At 33.2% G+C, this 20,111-nt stretch overlaps 1 protein-coding gene across 3 annotated transcripts in view; it reads right to left on the reverse strand.

The window, feature by feature from the left end:
- Positions 1-20,111, reverse strand: part of LOC142341835 (RUS family member 1-like) — a 176,175-nt gene that overhangs the window by 119,945 nt on the left and 36,119 nt on the right. The gene's annotated exons all lie outside the window — the stretch shown is intronic.

Raw genomic sequence — 20,111 nt, forward strand, 5'->3', positions numbered from 1 at the left:
CGGTATGGACCGCTTCTTCATCAACAAAATTATTGTAAATAAATTCAGTTGCGGTGCCATCGATGTTGTCCTTCACAAGCAGTCCCTGCTGTTGATGGTTAGCAAACAGCGGTTTTAGCCTTTTCTTAGGCGGGGCTGAGTTGTTGTTCCCATGGAGGTTACCAAGTCGACTGCCATCCATTTCAACTGAAAGCGAAACAAATATTTACAAAGCTCAATAAAACAGCAGCAGGAAACCACCAATAGTATAATAGTACAGATATAGTATTAAGCGCGTATTGGGTACTGGCATATAGCCTATCGAATTCGCCTTGACGAGAGCTTTCCAACAATATAACATTTATGGGTCACCACAGGCAAGGGACGACCACCCGTTCCCTCCGTACAACGCTCCGTACAACGCTCCGTACATCGTCCCTCGTATCCGTACAGCGCTCCGCCCCGTACAACCTATTCGTACAACCTATTCGTTCGCACCGCTATATCATTCAATCTACATCGTATTCTCATTCCTTCGACTGCCTCCCACTTTCTTTGCCGTTCTTGAGCTTTCGGAAATTTCTATTTCATTTCAGCTTCAAATTTATACATGCTTACCTCGAGGAAGGAGGAGGCAGTGAAGGAGTCTCTCTGTGCTGTCACTAGACGGGACAGCACACGAATAAGCATGTCACGTGACCGATGGACGCGGTAAACGAAAGTTTCACTTTGTCATCTGGTTTAGACGCTATAATTATGAAGCAAATTATCAAAAGTGATAAAACTAATATATTCGAGAAGCTCTAGAGCTAGAATATAGTACGACTATGAAAATTTGTAAAAAAAAAGTGCAACGGAGGGGGGAGACATATGAAATGGAAAGGTTGGGGGGGGGGTTGGGGCGCTGGTATGCGTCCGAAAAAGGCTTATATCTCAAAACTACTGAACCAAATTTAAAAAATGAATATGTTTTGGAATCAGCATGAACTGGGGCATCAACCTGGCATCAACAAAAGTTAAAAAAGTACAGGAATAAAAACTTGATTTTTGACAATTTGGCTGAAATTTGCATATTTTCAGCAAAGTTTGGAAAATTGGAAAATTGGGCAATGACATTAAACCGAAACTTTTCAACCCATATATATTCGTAAAGACGATTAAATGGGCAAGAAAATGATATCATATACTCTTAAATACGTCGTGTAACAAAAAAGTTATTAAACTAAACAACTTTGAAAATTCGAAAATTTCGGTCTCTACATTGCCCTCGCATTCTCTTGTTTGGCAATACTTTGAAAAGATAATAACATGGTTGTTGGAAGCGTGAAATCTAGTTTACCATGATACCAAAAACTTGTATGTTTTGGCTTGATAAAGTGGTAAATTTAGTCAAAGTAACTCAAAAATGCCAAATTTTTTGCCCCTAAATCGCTAATTATTGAAAATTTTGAAATCAAATAAACAAAATCGAAAAAAGATCTATATATATATTCTTAAAGTACATTAACACGGCAACAAAATGAGCTATTATAGAATTTCTAATTCGTCTTCTTCAAAAAGTTATTAACAGACGTTTTTCATGAAGTTCGACTTTTTCTTCACCTAATTAGACGGTTCATTAAAATTTTTCGAACAAATCAAAATATTAGCATTTACTTCTACACAAACTCATAAAGTACGTTAACACGGCAACAAAATGAGCTATTATAAACTTATAAACTTTCTAAATCGTCTTCTTCAAAAAGTTATTAACAGACGTTTTTCATGAAGTTCGACATTTTCTTCACCTAATTAGACGGTTCATTAAAATTTTTTGAACAAACCAAAATATTAGCGTTTACTTCTACACAAACTCATAAAGTACGTTAACACGGCAGCAAAATGAGCTATTATAGACTTTCTAAATCGTCTTCTTCAAAAAGTTATTAACAGACGTTTTTCATGGAGTTCGACTTTCTTCACCTAACTCGACGGTTCATTAAAATTTTTTGAACAAATCAAAAGCTTGGCATTTATTTCTACACAAACTTATAAAGTACGTTAACACGGCAACAAAATGAGCTATTATAGACTTTCTAAATTGTCTTCTTCAAAAAGTTATTAACAGACATTTCTCATGAAATTCGACATTTTCTTCACAAAACTCTACGGTTCATTGAAATTTTGTGAACAAATCAAAATATGAGCATTTACTTCTACATAAATTCATTAAGTACGTTATCACGGGAACAAAATGGGCTAACAACTAACATAGACGTTCCCACTCGTCTTCTTCAAAAAGTTATTAACAGACGTTTTTCATGAAGTTCGACTATTTCTTCACATAATTAGACGGTTCATTCAAATATTGTGAACAAACCAAAATATGGGCAATTACTTCTACACAAACTCATAAAGTACGTTATCACGGCAACAAAAAAGTCTAACATAGACCTTATAACTCGTTTTCTTAAACAAGTTTTTAACAGACGTTTTTCATGAAGTTCGACTATTTCTTCAGTTAATTAGACGGTTCAATAAAATTTTGTGAACAAATCAAAATATAGGCAATTGCTTGTACACAAACTCATGAAGTACGTTACCAGAACAACAAAATGGTCTAACATAGAGCTTCTAATTCGTCTTTTTCAAAACGTTATATAAAGACGTTTTTCATGAAGTTCGACATTTTCTCCAACTAATTCGACGATTAATCAATATTTTGTGAACAAATCAACATGTGGGCATTTAATTCTACACAAATTGATTTTGTACTTTATCACGGCAACAAAATGGGCTAAAAGCTAACATAGACTTTCTAACTCGTCTTCTTCAAAAAGTTATTAACACACGTTTTTCATGAAATTCGACTATTTCTTCACCTAATTGGACGGTTCATTTAATTTTTTTTGAACAAATCAAAATATGGGCAGTTACTTCTACACAAACTCACAAAATGCGTTGTCAAGGCAACAAAATTGGCTATAATAGACCTTCTAACTCGTCTTCTTCAAAAAGTTATTAACAGACGTTTTTCATGAAGTTCGACTATTTCTTCACATAATTAGACGGTTCATTCAAATATTGTGAACAAACCAAAATATGGGCATTTACTTCTACACAAACTCATAAAGTACGTTATCACGGCAACAAAAAAGTCTAACATAGACCTTATAACTCGTTTTCTTAAACAAGTTTTTAACAGACGTTTTTCATGAAGTTCGACTATTTCTTCAGTTAATTAGACGGTTCATTAAAATTTTGTGAACAAATCAAAATATAGGCAATTGCTTGTACACAAACTCATGAAGTACGTTACCAGAACAACAAAATGGGCTAACATAGAGCTTCTAATTCGTCTTTTTCAAAACGTTATATAAAGACGTTTTTCATGAAGTTCGACATTTTCTCCAACTAATTCGACGATTAATCAATATTTTGTGAACAAATCAACATGTGGGCATTTAATTCTACACAAATTGATTTTGTACTTTATCACGGCAACAAAATGGGCTAAAAGCTAACATAGACTTTCTAACTCGTCTTCTTCAAAAAGTTATTAACACACGTTTTTCATGAATTTCGACTATTTCTTCACCTAATTCGACGGTTCATTTAATTTTTTTTGAACAAATCAAAATATGGGCAGTTACTTCTACACAAACTTATAAAGTACGTTAACACGGCAGCAAAATGAGCTATTATAGACTTTCTAAATTGTCTTCTTCAAAAAGTTATTAACAGACGTTTCTCATGAAATTCGACATTTTCTTCACAAAATTCTACGGTTCATTGAAATTTTGTGAACAAATCAAAATATGAGCATTTACTTCTACATAAATTCATTAAGTACGTTATCACGGGAACAAAATGGGCTAACAACTAACATAGACGTTCCCACTCGTCTTCTTCAAAAAGTTATTAACAGACGTTTTTCATGAAGTTCGACTATTTCTTCACATAATTAGACGGTTCATTCAAATAATGTGAACAAACCAAAATATGGGCAATTACTTCTACACAAACGCATAAAGTACGTTATCATGGCAACAAAAAAGTCTAACATAGACCTTATAACTCGTTTTCTTAAACAAGTTTTTAACAGACGTTTTTCATGAAGTTCGACTATTTCTTCAGTTAATTAGACGGTTCATTAAAATTTTGTGAACAAATCAAAATATAGGCAATTGCTTGTACACAAACTCATGAAGTACGTTACCAGAACAACAAAATGGGCTAACATAGAGCTTCTAATTCGTCTTTTTCAATACGTTATATAAAGACGTTTTTCATGAAGTTCGACATTTTCTCCAACTAATTCGACGATTAATCAATATTTTGTGAACAAATCAACATGTGGGCATTTAATTCTACACAAATTGATTTTGTACTTTATCACGGCAAGAAAATGGGCTAAAAGCTAACATAGACTTTCTAAGTCGTCTTCTTCAAAAAGTTATTAACACACGTTTTTCATGAATTTCGACTATTTCTTCACCTAATTCGACGGTTCATTTAATTTTTTTTGAACAAATCAAAATATGGGCAGTTACTTCTACACAAACTCAGAAAATGCGTTGTCAAGGCAACAAAATTGGCTATAATAGACCTTCTAACTCGTCTTCTTCAAAAAGTTATTAAAAGACGTTTTTCATGAAGTCCGACTTTTTCTTCACCTAATTCGAGGGTTTATTAAAAATTTGTGAACAAATCAGAATATTGGCATTAATTTCTACAAAAACTCGTAAAGTACGTTGTCAAGGCAACAAAATAGGCTAACGTAGATTTTCTAACTCGTCTTCTTCAAAAAGTTATTAACAGACGTTTTTCATGAAGTTCGACATTTTGTTCACCTAATTAGATGGTTCATTAAAATTTTTTGAACAAATGAAAATATTAGCGTTTACTTCTACACAAACTCATAAAGTAAGTTAACACGGCAACAAAATGAGCTATTATAGACTTTCTAAACCGTCTTCTTCAAAAAGTTATTAACAGATGTTTTTCATGAAGTTCGACTTTTTCTTCTCTTAATTAGACGGTTCTTTAAAATTTTATGAAGAAATCAAAATATTAGCATTTACTTCTACACAAACTCATAAAGTACGTTAACACGGCAGCAAAATGAGCTATTATAGACTTTCTAAAACGTCTTCTTCAAAAAGTTATTAACAGACGTTTTTCTTGGAGTTCGTTTTTTTCTTCACCTAACTCGACGGTTCATTAAATTTTTTTGAACAAATCAAAATATTGGCATTTATTTCTACACAAACTTATAAAGTACGTTAACACGGCAGCAAAATGAGCTATTATAGACATTCTAAATCGTCTTCTTCAAAAAGTTATTAACAGACGTTTTTCATGAAGTCCGACTTTTTCTTCACCTAATTCGAGGGTTTATTAAAAATTTGTGAACAAATCAGAATATTAGCTTTAACTTCTACAAAAACTCGTAAAGTACGTTGTCAAGGCAACAAAATAGGCTAACGTAGATTTTCTAACTCGTCTTCTTCAAAAAGTTATTAACAGACGTTTTTCATGAAGTTCGACATTTTCTTCACCTAATTTACCGCTTCTTTAGAATTTTGTGAACGAATAAAAAAAATTGGCATTTCTATCTACACAAAATCTTAAATTACGTTATCACGGCAACAAAATGCGCTAACATAGACTTTCTAACTCGTCTTCTTCAAAATGTTATCAATAGACCTTTTTCATGAAGTTCGACATTTTCTTCACCTATTTCGACGGTTCATTAAAATTTTGTGAACAAACCAAAGTATTGGCGTTTACTTCTACACAAACTCTGAAAGTTTATTATCGAGGCAACACAATGAACTAACATAGGCTTTCTAACCCGTCATCTTCAAAAAGTTATTAACAATTGTTTTTCATTAAGTTCGACATTTTCTTCACCTAACTCGACGGTTCATTAACCCGTAATCTTAATTCGTTGTTCTTTTTGTATTATTCAGTGGTATCAAGGACATTGAAACAAACAGATTGCAACCGGCGGCGTTGAAAAGGTGCATTTGAATCTCATTATGCGATGAATCATACATGCCATTAACCTGCAAAAGTCTCTTCTACTGCAGAAAGAAGAACAAAAACAAGCTAAACTAAAAAAACTAACAAAAAAAGCTTCATTGTCATCTGTATCCTCCTCCTCTTCATTCTGTTTTGAAGACGTAGATCAAATTTTTGTTATTGCAGCACCAATTTCTGTAATTTTTTTTCCTTGTGCGGAGCCTGGATAAGATTTACACCCGTTGAAAAGAAGGAAATAAGTGGACAAAACAGTGTAATTGTAGTGTATTTCTAAGAGTGTAATTTCTTAAAAATTGCGGTGTATTTCTAAGAGTGTAATCACTTCAAAGTTACAATTTTCACTCTTTTCCCCACTAAAAATTGAACAAAAGAGTGTAATTTTTAAGAGTGTAAAAAGAGTGGAATGAAGAGTGTAAAGAGTGTAAAAAGAGTGTAATTTTCTTAAAATTACACTCTTACACTCTTTTCCCTGCTATTTAAGTGTGGAAAACGCTTTACACCCTAATCTCGCTTAATAACGGTGTATTAGGGGTGGACACCTCGGCCCGGGTATTGATATCTGATCAGTGATATTTGAAGAGTAGATGTACCAATAATGTTATCTGGATAGTGATATTTGAAGAGTGATATGTGATCTGAAGGAAAACTGATCTAAATTATCGTTGTAATTTTTATTTCTATTAACAGTATTGTTATTTATTTGTTAATCATTAGTATTGCAATGTCAGGTTGCTTTTTCTTAGGTTATAAATATTGTTCGTTTCAATTTTCGTTTTTAACTTTGGTGACTCTAGCGACTTTGACTTTGGGGTTCTGTAACGTTATAGGATTATGGTTGTTTTATTATTGGAAGGCTATCTCGTAAAGAATATTTTTTTTAGCTCTGCAGTGATATGTGTTTCATCTAGGTAATATGGTAATATATGATTTCTATGTATGACCATTTTTTCTTTGTTTTTGTTCCGGTAAGACGTATGTAATTTCTGTTGATTTATCTACTATCAGGTATGGTCCAGTTTTGAGGGTTAGTAACTTTTTGAGACTCCACTAACGTTTTGTTGATTGGTTAGTAACACAAACGTGTGTTTTTCGAAAACTTTTGTTGTTCATAATCTTTTGATCTTTTCATTCATTAAACTATTTTTTTAACGATACTTGTAATTGTTTGGTATGTTTGCTTAGATTGTTTCTCGTTGTCTAAGAAATATCTGGCGTATGTTAATTTTTCTAACTCCGCTATTTTGGGATGACTCTATTGTTTTTCTAAATGCGTATGAGTTGGTTGTGTTTTACACACACTGCTATCTCTGGTTTACAGTTTCTCAATTTGTAAAATGTAGTTTCTATTTTTAGTTGAGTTGGTTTTCGAGGTTTTTTATTGAAAACAACTTCGTACGGTGACATTCCGGGTCTCGTCTGGTATTGCGTATTATAAGCGTAGGGGAAAATTCGCTTCTCTCAACCCATTGTTTTATTTTCCGTTAACTAAAGTTCTAAAGACCTGTCCAATGATTCTGTTAGCACCTTATAAAAGGCCGTTGCTACACGGTGCATAGGTTGTATATGGTTTAATTTTTATTTCCAAGTGGTTACATAAATGAGTAAATTCATTGATCTCGTGCATTGTTGAATTGTTAGTTAGAATTGAAATGATGAATGCGAGTGCGGATTAATTGTGTTTTAAGTGTATGCACAGACGTGAGGTGTGTACAAAGAGCATAGAAGTGTAGTTCATAAAAAAATGAATATACCTCATGAATGGTTGATGTATTATAGTGTTGAGTGGCATTTCTATTGAAGACTGTTTGTGCATTAACATTATGACTGTTTGACAATTTTTGTTTTAACACGATCCGATCTGTCGCATATTGTTTTTGACAGAAGAGCATATGCGTTTGTTTGAAAAGTGAATGTAGAATGGGTCGCTATTTGTGTCATATGAATGTTTATAAATGGTTGCGTTGATAGCATGTTTGATTTGAATGAAGAATTTGAATGAAAAAATTTTGAATGAAAAAAATTGAATGAAAAAAATTACAGAATATACAGAGCTGAAAGGTTGAGTTGATGAATCAGTTAAGGTCTGTAGTTGTATTATTGAGAACAAAAATTGCTGTGAACTGTAGTTGTCATACTGATAACATACTGGTGACACGTTATCGATAATCCATTGACACAATTTTTACTAGCGTAATGACTAACTTATTGGGCAAATTTAATCGTAACTAAGATGAACTAATATGGAGATTAGTATTTGAGCTAACAGTTGATGAGCTAATAGTAAGATTACTATCATTGGTTGCTATCTGAAGGAAGAGTGGTGTTTGAAGAGTGTTATTTGAATAAAGAGTTGTATTATTTAATGTGATATCTGAAGACTGACGTCTGAAAACTGGTATGTACAAGTAGATGTATGAATATTGATATCTGAATAGTGATCTTTGAAGAATGATATGGACGAGTAGATGTACGAATAATGATATCTGGAGAGTGATATCTGAAGAGTGATATGTGGTCTGAAGAAAGAATGATCTAAATTATCGTTGTGATTTATTTTTCTATTAATAGTTTTGTTATTTCTTTGTTAATTATTAGGATTGCAATGTCAGTTTCCTTTTTCTGAGGTTATAATTTTTGTTCGTTTCAGTTTTTGTTCCTCATTTCCTTCGGTGACTCTAGCGACTTTGATTTCTGTGGCTCTGTAACTTTAAAGGATTCTGATTGTTTTATTATTGGAAGGTTATCTCGTAAAACTCATTTTTTAGCTCTACTTTGATATGTTTTTCTTTTGGGTAATACGGTACCAAATGATTTGTACTAAATGTCCTGTGAAACTTTTGTAATATCTGTTGATTTATCTACTTTTAGGTATAGTCCGGTTTTGAGGGGTAGTTTTTTAGACTCCATCAACGTTTTGTTGATTGGTTAGTAAAACAAACGTGTGTTTTTGGAAAGGTTTTTATCGTTTTTATTCTTGTGTTCATTTTATTCATTAAACTATTTCTGTTTTAGGGAAACTTGTAATTGCTTGGTATGTTTCCTTGGATTGTTTCGCGTTGTCTAAGAACCATTTTGCGTTTGTTAATTTTTGTAACCCCGCTTTTTTGGGATGACTTTATTGTTTTTCTAAATGTATCTGAGTTGGTTGTGTTTTGCACACACTACTATCTAATGGTTTACAGTTTCCCAATTTGTAAAATGTCGTTTCTAATTTTATTTGATTTTGTTTTCGAGGTTTTTGATTGGAAAGAACTTCGTACGGTGAGATTCATGTTCTTGTTTGTTATTGCGTATCATCAGCGTAGGGGAAAAAATTCACTTTTCTCGACCACTTCTTTTATTTTCCGTTAACTAAAGTTCCAAAGAGCTTTCCAATGATTCTGTAGCACTTTAAACTTTAAACAAAGCCGTTGCTCCACGGTGCATAGATGGTACAAGGTTTGAGTTTTATTTCAAAGTGGTTACATTCTGTTTTAATATATATTGAACCGTTATCTGATCGGATTTCATTTGCTAGTCCAAAACTTATGAACCAAGGCTCGAAAAATGCAGTATATGCATAGTAAGCATTGTTTTTGTGTGCGCAGAATAGTTTTACATAATGTGAGAAGGCGTCTACAATTACATAGATGAAATAGTTTTCTGATGGTGGGTTGATCAGTACTTCTGTGTCAATCATTATCATTTCGTTGAAAAACAATTTTGTATTTGCTTGTTGTTCTGTTGTTGCTTTCGTGCGTGTATTTTCTAAGACGTTGTTTGTTTGACATTGTAAGCAATCTGCAAATAATTTTTCAATCCAGATGTTAAGGTTTAGAAAACACTATTCCTCCATAATGTTACGTTTTGTTTTTTCAAAACAAGTATGGCCTACAAGATCAATGCAGTGATTCTGGTGAAAGGTGCATAATAATAGTGTTAATGATTGGCGTATTCTGATAAGTGAAGTTTTGTTAAAGTTTGTTATTATTCAAGATTCCAGTGTTTTCGTCTCTAAAAATAGACTTGATTTTTTGGAAGTAAACGAACGATCCTTTGTTACCTCGGATTTCAGCTGTAACTGAATGTGATTTGTTAATATGTTCTTTCCGCATTTTAACTTGATGTATCACTGGTTGCAGCATTTGTGTATCTTTTATCAATCTATTCGTGGTTTCACTTTTTTCATCATAAAAGATGTCAAAATTTTTAACGTAATCAAGTTTTGCTATTTTGGTTGATTCTACGTTCTTTAAGAGTCTAGATGATCATCATCATGGTGCTTTACATATGGTCCTTTTTGGTTACAGCTATGTACTGGTAGTCTTTATCTTTAACGGGTAAGTTCCAGTTTTTTATTTTGGTTTGTATTTTGATATTAGATTGGTTTTTGTTTCCAGTGTTTACTTTTCATAATATATCGGTTGATATTTTTTCTTATCAATGTTGATTTCAAAGAAATTGTTATGCATGTTTGCTAAGAGAGTGTAATGTAATTGTTCTGATTTTTTATCGGCTTTATTATAGCAGATGCCATATTTGCTTTCTATGTTATTCCCAAATGGTCTTTTGGCAAAGAAGAATTTGAAATTGTCTGGTATTTCCACGGTTATATCTCTTGTATTCGTAACGTGTCTTCCATTTATCGTTCTGCTAATTAAATCTGTTAATGCTTGAATTTTTTCGATCTGTCCATATTTTATGGAGATTTTGGAATTACTTTAATGTAATTTGAAATCAGTATACTCTGTGATTTGGTTTGTTCCTCTATAAGAACAGGTATATTTTTGGTTTGTGATCTGACAGTTTTTTGTATGGGTGTTTTGAGCCTGTAAGTAAAAATTCGTATGCGTTTAGAGAGAAAATGATTGCTGAGCGTTCTCAGGACAAAGTTGATAATTGCATTACAATCGGAGTAAATAACCTTGAATTTGCAGATACTCTCATTTTTTCTGTAGGGAGTTATTGAAGTGCAGTTGCTCCAGTTCCGGTATTTGCGCCGTCTGCTAAAATACAGAATGGTTTACTAGAGTCTAGCATGGCAATTTTGAGTTTGTTTGTTATTGTTCTTTTCATTTCAATTATTTGTTGATGTTCTTTTGTCCACTTGAACTCGCTTTCTTAATGTAACAAGTTTTATATTGTTTTTAATATCGGTTGCAAGCCGTATACATATTTTGCTTGAAAATTGATTACTTCTAAATAGCGTTGTAGTAATTTCATACTGTTCGTTGGATTCAGTTTTTCGAATCCTTCTATCTATGAAGTTAGTGGTTTGACTTTTTTGTTTTCAATGACATATCCAAGAAATTTGATTTTCTTTAACATATATCTTTTATCAGGTGCTGTTTTCAGATTCCTCTTTGTAAAATAGAGTGGTATATTTTGAGAGTTTTGTACATTTGTTCGTATGGATTGGTTTGCACAAAAATATTGTCTTGACATGTTATGACTGTTCCTCTTTGGATAAGTGGGTACGAAAAGTTTGTTAATAAGGATGCAAGAGCTGCTGGTCCTATTGAGATAATGAAAAAACTTGATTTATTTGTTGTTTGTTTCCAATGGTGAAGTGTGTATATCTCATAGATTCAATATCTAAAAGTATTTGATGATTTGCAGTATTTAAGTCCGCGGTTGTGAAAATTGTTCCGTTTATTTTGGTTAAGTCAACATTTCCTGGTGCTATTGGCCATTTACTTTTCGATTTTTCTATCATACTGCTAAAGCATCTAGGGTCTAGCGCAATTTTTAAAGATTCTGCATTTCGAAGAATTGTATTGGGATTTGTAAAAGTGTTCATAGCTGACAAATGTTCCCTATTAACTGGTGATGTAATATCGTATCTTTTGGGAACGTCTAAAAGTTTTTGAATTCATCCACTGAGTTATTTTGGTACTTTGCTTATTCCTTGTTTTTTGAATACTGCGTCGTCTTTTTTCGTTGGTAAGTTAAGTTTTACTTTCGTTTTTTCAACATCGAAATTGGTTTTTGTACATTTCAATATTTTAGAATGATTGTTAATACTTTTTCAAATTGGTTTTTTGTTTACTGTGAGTGTTGGAAATCAAACATTTGAATGAACTCTTGTTCTCGTTTTGTATATTGGTTTATATCCAAATTACATTTGAAATTTGGTTATCTTTCAATTGTTGCAACTTGGTCTATTGTTTCATTATGTTCAATATTAAGGACTTGTTCAATGTTGTGTTGGTTTGCATATGATAGATGAAATAGCGTTGAGAATAGATCTAATGAATTGGTTTGGTATATTTCCATATAAAAGGTTTTGAATGTTAAATTTTGGTAAATAAAACCTATTAGTTCTTTGTTGATTGAAATTCCATGGTTTGTCTTTTTTATTAGGTATATATCAACAAAGCTTTGTTTTTCTAGTGATAAGTCATCAATGCCAGTGATTGAAACACTTTGGTATTTTTTTAATGATTCAAAGTACTCTAGGGATCTGTAATTTATTTTTCAGTTTGATAATTTTTGAATTTTCAAATTTAAAAATTTTTAAATTTTGGTATTGGAAATGTTAGGCCTTTATGTTGATTTGGTTAAAAATATAATGATTCTCTCTTATAAACTGGATATACTCTCGAGTAATACGGATAATCTTTGTAGAGTTTAGAAAGAATGTAATATTGTTATCTAGAATTGAGTTTGTCTTTATGGTCAGTTTGTTTGTGCGAGGGTTTATTGTTTCAATGTATTCTTCAAAGAATGGTGTTGCAAGAATATTGTGATTACATTGTGTAACTTAGAAAAGTAAATAAATGTTTTTTGAGTTTATGGCTGTTATTTGATGTTCTTTTTGGTGCTAGGTTTAACTGTGTGGTTCTTAATTTCTGTATATTGGGGTTATTTGCTGCTGTTAAAGTCTTTGTAGACTGGATTAGTTGCAAAATTGGCTTATTATAACTCTGTTCCTTACATGTATCTTCATTTAAAAGGTTTCGTGTTGCTCCTGAGTCTAGCAGGAATTCTGTCTCCAATGTTGTGTTTTGTTTTGTGAAATCTTCTTCCAAGAATTAACATTGATACAACGGTAGTATCCAGTGTCCTCGTTTGCGTAATATAAATCAGGCAATTGTTCGTCTTTGTCAGATAATTCTGACGAGTATTGGTATTGTGGTCAATTCCAGTAGGGTCATTAATGTTAGTTTGTTGTTCTTTAATATTATTTACTCTGTTTCTGGTTTGATGTCGTTTGTTATTATTTCTGTTATTTGATGAACCAGAGTAATAACTTTTGCTAAACTTTTTTTTCCACCATTTGAATTAGAGTTGTTATAATTTGATCGGCTTCGGTTATTCTATCTATTTTTTGATTATCTGTTTCTATCATTACTGTTTCTCCTCTGATTTGACTGTTTGTTATTGTTTTTGTAATTATAGGGTGATTGGTCTCTCAAATTGTTTCTGGAATTATATCTTGAATTATTTATAAACTTGTATTCTGAATTGTATGCAGAGTATGGTTTATTGTCGTTATTGTATGATATATTGTAACTGTTTTATCGACTTCGGTTCTAGTTGTTATATCTTTCGCTACTTCTGTTTTAACTTCTCGGACGGTTGCGGTCGTTTTTCCTTGAGTAGTTTCCAGTATAAAATCCGCTCTTGCATCTGTTACTTGACTATGATCTTCTGTCTTTTCTTTGGTATCTTTGTGATGATCTGTTTGGGGTTCTTTTTTATAAATACTATATAGTGGTGATTACAGAGGTAACTGTCTACCATTAACGTTATTAGAACTTATCCGTTTATTTGGTAGGTTTTGGTCATTTCTCATGTGTCTGTTAACTGATGTTTCTCTCAGTTTTTGTTGTGGTTCTTTCAGTGGTTTTTTCAAGCATCTTCATTTTTTATGTCCGTTTAAACTACAATAACTAAGGAGAGCAAATTTTGGTCTTCCCTTGAAATTCTTTTGTTCTTAGATATTTTTTATACCATTGGGTACATTGCACACAAAGTTTTCAAATTTTTCTGTACTGTTTTGATCTAAGTCATCGATACTGTTACAGAATTCTGACATCTGATTTTTGTCTGCTCCTGGATTTGAAGTACTTTTATTTACTTCATAAAATCGTTTAATGTTTTTTGTTATAGTTCTAGTCAGATCCGTTTAATCGATTTTACATACGAGTGTCTTGAATGGCATTTCAGATTCCCTTGGTGTTTGTTTATGGTTTGCCTGTATTTTTTTCAGGCTGCAGTTTTTAGTTCGGTATCGAGACCTCTGATAAATGTTTAGTTCATTTTACTTTTTGTATTACTCAGCATGTAATGTTTTACTCAGCATATAGTGTGTAGGCTGTTCTAACAAATGGGTCTATTCGTAATGCTTAATTATCTTAACGATTCCTTTGTTTTTTTCATATGTTGTAAGACTAATTTTTCTTGTTGTTTGAATTTTGAGAAACAAAGAATTATATACAGAATTATTCCCAATCCAATTTTGTTGCACTCGGTAGAGTTGAGTATCATTTTTGTGCAGGTCCTCGTATTTTTTGTGATATCAATGCTGCTTTTGCTTTCCACTGATGGTGACCTGCTTTATTAACTGGTTTAGTTCCATGGCTAAATATCATAGTGCTATACTGATCAAGTGTTCTTCAACTGTATATCCTGGATCTGTACCGTCGAATGGTTTGATCGTTGTTGGTAGTGAACAATTACAGTTTGTTGGTTCTAAGGGTCCCTCTTCGTTTATAATCATATATTTTAATTTTTTATAAAAGTATAGGTGGTTTTTGTGACAGTTGTTTCCCGTTCATCTATTGATGTTGTTTCTTAACGTCCTAGCCAATACTCTTCATTTCGTGTACTTAATTTTTTGAAATTCTCTTTATGTCAACTCTCTAGTCGTTGGTTTTGATTAGTGCTCATCGTTTGGTTTATTTGTTGCAACGCCTGTTCTAAAATACGTTCTTGTTTTTTTTGTAGGCCTTCACTCATTCTAGTGAAATTATCCACAATGTTCTCTATTAATTATATGTTCGATTTGTCTTTTTTCTGTCGTTCCATCCTGTAGAATTTTTATTTCTCTTGTTGTTCGTTATCTATTTGCTCATTATCGCATTTCTTTAAAAAAATTATTGAATAACCTTTATTGTTTGCAAAACAAACGTTGTGTGGTTTGCTAAGTTTTTTTGGTCGTTCGCTTATTGCTTGTGGTACTGTATAATCAAGTTTTTTTGGGTGATCAGATAGGCATGAAGAATGGTATGGGTGGTTATTTTGCTTTGAAACATGTTCAGTGTTAACTTTCTATTCGGCTTTATTGCTGACTTATTTGTGGTTGGTATCGTAGTTTGATTCAATTGTTCTTTTGGCAATGACTTTCAGGTTATACTTCTTGTAGATTTTAATGACTGTTGTCCTGCATATTCTCAATCAATATTTTTGATGTAATTGTCTAATCCTACAATGTAAGAAAGACTGTTTGATTTTATCTACAAATTACTTTCAAAGATTGGTGATTCATATTTGTTATCTCAAAGTTGTTTTATTTGCTTCCTGAATGGAATTGTACTCCTGATGCGTATGGTTCTCCAAATTCTTTCTTTTTCGTCGATATACTCGATTTTATCTAGCCAGCACAGATTTGAGAATTCCAATACCATTTTTAGAATATCTGAATATCTGCTACTGTTTCATCGTTAATTTCGTTTCTAAGGTCTATCAGATTTTCAGCCAATTGTAGAAGCTTCAAAAATCTTTTCTGATGTCATCTTTTACTGATTGTTTTTGTTTATCGATATTTTCTGAGACGGGATTTGTTGTTTCTCTTATTAGTTTGTATGTCGAACTTCGTATAGCCGTTAGCCCCGGTATTATCTTGTTTTAATTCATGTCTATGTAGTAAAAAGGTAGTTTATCTTCTAAACTAATTTCATTTTCGTTGTTATAGTATGTAATAGTGTTTCCATTTTCGTCTGTTAAATTAAATATATAATAATTGTTTCCTTGATCGCTGGTTAGTACTATTATTGGTAGATATTTTTAGGATGATTTCATTGCAATGTAAGCAGGTTTAATTTAATGATTATTATAATATATAAAATTCTTCACGGTTATCTTGTGAACACTCTGGATCTACTTCAATATGGGTTCCACGTCCATACAAATTTCTGTTCTAGCGTTCTTTTTTCATTTTTTTAAACCACTGGTAGCAGTGGTTACTCTTGGTCCTTTTTGATCCCTATTGCCAGTGGTAGCTTTCGAATATCCCAACGCAATCGCAAATTTCGAAGGAGAGTCTCTTGGAAAAAGAGATCAATTGCAAGAACGACTTATGCCCTGTTGTCAGCAAGGTTTTAGTCCTGAAAAACTTTTGACATTACACAATATTTCTTATGTGGGTTTTGCGCAGCTTCTATACCAAAGGAATATAAGAACTATGCAAGTGTGCTGGTTCATAATCTACGGCAAGAAAACAGAGCTCGATCTTGTATTGCACGAGAAATACGCAACGAGCAAGTTCAACAAGACAACAGGAACTTGAATTTGGTTGTCAGGGGCTCTCGTCCTTCTGAGGCAATTCATGACCGTGATCTATTAAAAGAAATAGTCAGCAAAATTGGTTCTTCGGTTGTTTATCAAGTTTTCGAAACAAAACGAATTGGAAAAATAAAAAAAAGCAATGGAAGGCAACGTTTGTTAATCAAGTTCAAAGATGCAATGAAAAGAAAAGAGTTCTTAAGAAATTCCATTAAGTTGAGAGTGTCATCAAAATATCATAACATAATTGTGGACCCCGATTTGTCTAATTTCGAGCGCGAAGCCCAATATCAGTTAAGAGTTGAGAAACGCACATTGGCGCAAAAATATAGTGACAGAATAGTTAATTATTAAAATTGCGTTATTGAATCAGTGACTAAATTTGCTTCCTAAATATTGCCAAGAACACGAGGTAAACTTCTTGCTTCTCAATGTCCAAAGCATTCTTACGAGCGAGCGCAGAATTAATTTTAGTGGGCTGATTCTTCAACAAATGCCTGTGGTAATTGGTACTGTTGAAACGTGGCTCGATGACTCCGTCTACAATTCTGCTGTGTTTTGTGGTTTGTCTTATTCAATTTTGGGAAGAGCAGATAGAAAACAAGCAAAACATGGTGGGCTCCTTTTGGCTATTGAAAACACTTTCTGCAGCAGTATTAAGGTTTGGGATTTAAAAAACTCTGACTACTTCATCAGTTGTGTTCTATTATCCCAAAACTTTTCGTTGGGAGTTCTTCTGTTTGATTTGCCTTCAAGGGGTCCTAAATTTTATTTATCGGCGGTCAGAGTGCAAGAAGAGTTACAAAATATTTTTGACGAGTTTGAGGTTTTCAAATCTTCCTTTAAATCTAATGATTCCCAAGTGCTCATATTTGGTGACTTTAATTTCCCTGATGTCAACTGGGATGCTCATATGTCTAAACATTCAGACGAACAATTTCTCCTGGACTACTTATGTCAAGATCTTCTTCTGGAACAAATTATTCGCAGCTCTACCCATAAACGAGGAAATATTCTTGATCTTGTCTTCGTTTCACATTTTGATTTATGGGACTTTGATACTCAATTCTTGGTGCTCAGATCATAATTCCATAATCATAAAGTATGCACAGAGAAGTTTTTCTGCATCAATATCATCCGACTATTCAGTTAGCAGCTTTAATAAAAACGTCTTTGAATACTCATTTGTATCAGGCAGGTGCTGCATGTGGCATAAAAGTTGATAATTTTTTTCTCTTACTGGAAATCAAATGTTGATTATGCCGTGGCCATTGGCCTAAAACGAAAAGGCATGAAACGTAGGAATATGCCATTTTACTACTCATGTTTTCTGTTCACCATGTTAACAAATTACAATCTGCTAGACGGCCATATGCGAGTTCTTGCTGCATCGCAAAATTGGTAAAAGAACTCAATGAGTTTTTTGAACTTGATAAAGCTGCGCTTCTGTCCTCCTTTCAATGATTTACAGTGAAAAACACCTTCAAATTAATAACACAGTTATTCGGTAGAGCCAGTTACATCCGAAAAATTTTTTAGAAAGATTTGTTCGGCAGAAACCGTAGACGAAAAGGTCAACCTGTTCAACCTATTTTTAAATCTGTATTTAAAAAGATGGGTAATGCAATGTTTCAGCGCTACTGCAGCAATTCCGGCTTTTTTCTCTACGACATTGTTAGAGAAATAACAAAAATTTGCCTGGAGATGAAAAAAATGCTTTCCGGATCCTTTGAGACCTGTGATGATTTACCACTTTTTGTTTGAAGTTCCTGTGCTGAATTTTTAGCGGCTCACGTTCATCAGTTATTCTCTCACTTTTTGGAAACGTGCGGGTGGCCTAAATTTTGGAAATGTGCTTCTGTAACCCCAATACACAAAAAGGAGTCCACGAACAATTGTTGAAAATTATAGGCCTGTCTCTCTCCTTCCGTGATTGTCCCTGCTTTTTGATCGAATTATTTTCGATTTTTTGTACTCCAAATTACGATATAAATTAAACTCTAAGCAGCATGGATTCGGAAGCGGTCATTCGATTATCACTCAATTACTTCTATATCTTGATGAATTTTACGCTGATTTTGATAAGAACATAGAACAGGTAGTTGTATATCTAGACTTCTCCAAACCCTTTGACTGCTTAAACTTCAATATTTTACTGACGAAATTGTCATTACTTGGACTTGATGATCGATTTCTAGAATTTTTCAAATCGTATTTATTTGGGCAACACAGCGCGTCAGAATTGATGGACAATTGTCAGCTACTGTTGAAATAATAAGTGGTGTAACCCAAGGCAGCGTTCTTGGTCCGCTTTTATTCCTCTTGGGTATAAATGACATGCTATCATTACCTAAAAATTCCATTTGTTGCTGTTTTGCTGATGATACAAAATTTTTTTCAACAGTTTACGATGCTTTTGTTAACTGTCAGAACGATCTGTTTGTTTTCCAAGTGGTGTGCTGACAATGAATTGAATTTTAATGTCAGCAAGTGTGCATTCATCTGTTTTCGTCCGGAATGCTCTGGTACACTATCTCTAGATGGTCATTTACGGAAACAGTTAGATGCTACATTTGATCTTGGACTTGAAGTATCGTGAAATTTAAAATGGGATCTGCATATACGCACAAAATTATCTCGGGGGGGGGGGAACAATTTCAACTACTTGAGGCACAATGCACCATACACTCTGCCAAGCAGAGTCAAATTGAACTTGCATTATGCTTTCGTTTTATCGACGCTTCTGTATGGATCATAAGTGTGGAGTCCAGATGTGTCTCTTATTAGGTTAACGGAGAAATTTCGTCTGAAATGTCTTTCATTGTGTTTTGGTAGGACGGACTTACCTACCGCTATCCGATATCTTATCATTTGGTTGAACGCGATCAATTAGAGTTGGAAGAAGCTGCCTTCAGTTTGACAATTACTTTACGATTAGGCAGAACCAAAGATCTTTATGCAGTGATACTGTTCAACATATGTCTTCGTCTGGCTATAGGAGAAACCTAACAGGGAGATCATTTTTTCATCGAATTGTAACAGTGGTCAATGATATCAATGATTTTAAAGTCTTCAATTTACTTGAGCCACCAAGCAACTCAAAATCTCTTATAAAGACTTTTTTCAAAAACTGCGTGACTCTAAGTACAATTTTAATCAACCTTGCACTTGTTCATTAAAATGCCACTTTTCTATTTGCAAATCTTAGCTCACTATTTGTTTTAATTGATGTTTTTTTAATTAATTTATTAGTTGCCTTCTGTACAGGCCTCTCTTTGTACTGTTAAATTTCCATAATTGGTAAATTCAAGTCTTTTACTACTGCTACAAGCAAAAATTTTGTCCAAGTAGGCAATACATCTTGGCTCCTCCATAACTTTGCTCATATTCGAGTTCGAGTTCGAGTATTCTGGTCTGTAGGTTTGTTGCCTCTGTCGACCAGCTCCTCCGTGTTGTCCCTTACCCTAGGACAATTCGCGGAACATCCTGTGTTGCCAGTGTCTGTCAAGTCGTGTCTTGAAGATATCCAAGCTTTCACTTGACACGACGTGTTCTGGTAACTCGTTCCAATCTTCGAGTTCGAGTTCGAGTATTCTGGTCTGTAGGTTTGTTGCCTC

This window comes from Convolutriloba macropyga, chromosome 6 (assembly GCF_964194025.1).
Source record: "Convolutriloba macropyga chromosome 6, txConMacr16.3, whole genome shotgun sequence".
Taxonomy (NCBI): domain Eukaryota; kingdom Metazoa; phylum Xenacoelomorpha; order Acoela; family Convolutidae; genus Convolutriloba; species Convolutriloba macropyga.